General features: G+C 34.8%; 1 pseudogene; it reads left to right on the forward strand.

Moving 5' to 3' along the window:
* The first annotated feature begins 1,366 nt into the window (after nt 1-1,366).
* LOC108118064 lies at nt 1,367-3,075 on the forward strand (annotated as a pseudogene).
* The last annotated feature ends 429 nt before the right edge of the window (nt 3,076-3,504 follow it).

The following is a 3,504-nucleotide window of genomic DNA, read 5'->3' on the forward strand; positions in this document are numbered from 1 at the left end:
GCGGGAATCGTTCTCGAAGATCAAAACAGAGTTGACTTAGCTCAGGAACTATAAGAGATACAAAGTTGAGATTAAGCATGAAGATTCTTGAGGTCCATAAGCAGCGCAAGGTTATTTTAGCATCCTGACACACTCACTGTACTGTTTCTCTTTCAAAGCAAACGGTCGCTTTTATGGCTTTTGCGTAATCTCTAGCTTTTTACAATCATTGTATTTATTCCCGAACGATGTTGCTCTGATAACGTTATCTACTTCAATATGAATGTAAGCATATAAACAAAATTTAAAAAATATGGAAAATTTATATGCAAGCCATACGGCAACACTATTAGATTAAAGTTGGTAGCTCTGATCAGCCATTAGGTAGTTGGCAGCTCAAGTCCTTAAAAGCTGAGGGAGTATGTGGCAGTGCTCTAAGAATAAAACTGGCAGCCCTTTTTAAAACAGTTAAATTTGAATTTTTTTTAAGGTTTATTTGTACAGTTTGTGTCATCTATTCACAACAAACGTGTATAACGATCCCTTAATTTTAGTTGATGACATATGCTTGGCAAAAGCTAACAAGGCACTGGTGCAAATGGTAAGGCCAGTCATACGATCACAAAATAATTTGGCACTGTCCATTGCATCATTTGGAATTGCGGCAATTCACCATTGAAGCTACCATTGAATTTACAAAGCACAGGCTTCAATATGAAACATCAAAAAAAGTTATTATATGGGACGAATGCACAATGTCTCACAAGTAAGCATTGAAGGGGCTTAATCGTACACTCGTTTTGGTGGAGCACTCATTTAATTTTCTGAAGATTTTCGACAAACACTGCCGATTATACCACTTTCATCACCTGTTGATCAACTTAATGCGTGTCTCGAATCATCCATTTTATGGCGTCATTTACAAGAATTGACTTTGAACATGATGCATCAGCTGAAATATTTGCAAAACAATTAATGGATATTGGAAATGGCCGAATGCAAATTGATTGATCTACGCAATTTATCACCAACAAACTTCTGTAAGATCACAGAAAGCTTATACGAAGTGGTGCTAAAAGTTTTTCCAAACATTGCACAGAATTACATAAATCATCTGTGGCTCAGTACGCGTGCTATATTGGTGGCCAAAAGCGTTAATGTCAACAATATCAATATCACGATCCTGAATGGAATACCTGGCAAAATGACAACATATAAATCTATTGATACTGTGATGAATCAGGACGAATTTGTCAACTATCTAACTGAATTCTCGATTTGCCAGGCTTGCCACCGCACGTTCTTACATTAAAAATTGGCGTATCCATCATTCTCCTTCGAAGTATAAATCCACCTCGACTCTGCAATGGCACCAGGCTCTTAGTCAAGAAACTGATGAACAATGTTATTGAAATCTGAATTAGAGTTGCTAGATCACAAAATAAAAGACTTCAATAAAGAAAAGTTACAAAAAATATTTGAGAATGGGTTAACCTTGGATGCATTTCAAAAGGCTAAATCAAATACCGAAATTTTACCGTGTCTTACAATGAGTGATGTGAGAGAGCCACCCAAATGGCCAAAGTTGTTTATTCAAAATATTCATAATATAAAGACCCAGATTTGCACAGTTTCAACAAATGATATTACATATTTAAAGTGTTTGTTCAATATATCAGATTTAAATGATGAAGAAATACAGCTTTTTGCCGTTGTTTTTGCAATGTTGTGAGTGCTATGGGTACTGCGAAGTATAATTATCGGGAGTTCGATAAGCTCGTTCTTTCAAAAACCGGTGGTATCGATTTGGAGTTGAATTTGATTGAAGATGTGAAGGATGCAGCTAGTTACAAACTCAGCGTAATGATGACCACCCATGCACTAGATAAAAATGTTCCAGAGATGTTTTGCTTATGCCAAGAGTTATTTCAAAATTTTAAATTTGACAATTTTGTTCATCTTAAGATGCTTATTGAAAACTATATATCCAATACGTCTGTAGGAGTGGTAAATTCTGGTCATTTATATGCTATGTTAGGAGCGACTGCATTAGTTAGTAACACAGGGAAATTAAAGTCCCTATTATCCGGTGTAGATCATATAGCATTCATGAAAAATTACGTACAACTATCTAAAATTCCGGAAATTGCTCATAAATTAACATTAATTGGACCAAAGGTGTTTAACAAGTCTAATATGCATGGGTCCATTAACAGTTCAAAGTATTTTCTGCCATCGGCTTTTGATTGTTACAAAACTTTCGTAGAAACATTACCAACATTTGAAAAAACAAAGATATGTAATAATATTAATTTTACCGAACCTAGCTGTCAACATTACTCAATGAATATTCCAGTCAACTTCTGCGCAAAATCTTTTTTCACAGTTCCATATCTGCATAAAGACCACCCAATACTTCGAATTTTGGCCAAATTAGTAACAGCCTAATATCTTCTACCGGTGGTTCGCGAGCAAAATGGAGCTTATGGATCTGGTGCAACGATTAGTTCTAGTGGAATTTTTAGCTTTTATAGCTATCGGGACCCGCATTCAACTAAAACGCTTGAAGTGTTTGAGAAAACTTATGACTGGCTACGATCCGAAAAAAATTTAATTGATCAACAATCTTTATTTGAAGCAAAGCTTGGAGTGCTGCAACAATTAGACTCGCCTATAGCACCTGGAAATATTGGCATTGATTATTTTCTATATGAAATATCTCCTGCGTATTCTGAGAAATATCGCTCTCAAATACTGTCTATAACTATTGATGACCTGCAAGACACTATTGAAAAATACTTTAAAAGACCGGCAAAGCATTATGGAAAATGCATTTTGGGCGCAGTCCATTCAAATTTGGACTTGGAAACTAGTGAAAAGTGAAAATTATTAATTGACTTGAATTATTTTTTAATGAGTATGTTCCCTAATAATAAATATTATAGTTGAATCAATATTGCGTTTTATTACAATAAACATTAAACTCACATGTAGTCCGACGATTTTGTAGAACTCCTAGCTACAATATAACTATTTTCTATTACATATTACCTATTAGTTTATAAAATAAAGAAATTTCATTTTTAAAGCGTCTAATACTCGTGGAACTATTTTCAATTTCATCCTCCGTGTATGATTGTTAATTTCAATATGGATATGGTTTTCCGTTTGTTGAATATTATGGGCCAATATTATGATCAGTATCAAAAATAGAGTTGACTTAGCTCAGGAACTATAAGAGATACAAAGTTGAGATTAAGCATGAAGATTCTTGAGGTCCATAAGCAGCGCAAGTTTATTTCAGCATCCTGACACGCCCACTGTAACGTTTCTCTTTCAAAGCGAACGGTCGCTCTTTTGGCTTTTGCGTGTTATCGAGCGTTTTAAAAATTTTTTATTTATTCCCGAACACCATGTTTTATACTTTATACAATGCACTAATAAATGTAGTTTACAAACTGGATTACTTATCTCCGAGTAGACCAACCTACTAGTCTGCAGAACCCAGAAAACTACCTGACCTAA

Source organism: Drosophila eugracilis, unplaced genomic scaffold (assembly GCF_018153835.1).
Source record: "Drosophila eugracilis isolate 14026-0451.02 unplaced genomic scaffold, ASM1815383v1 contig_1674, whole genome shotgun sequence".
Taxonomy (NCBI): domain Eukaryota; kingdom Metazoa; phylum Arthropoda; class Insecta; order Diptera; family Drosophilidae; genus Drosophila; species Drosophila eugracilis.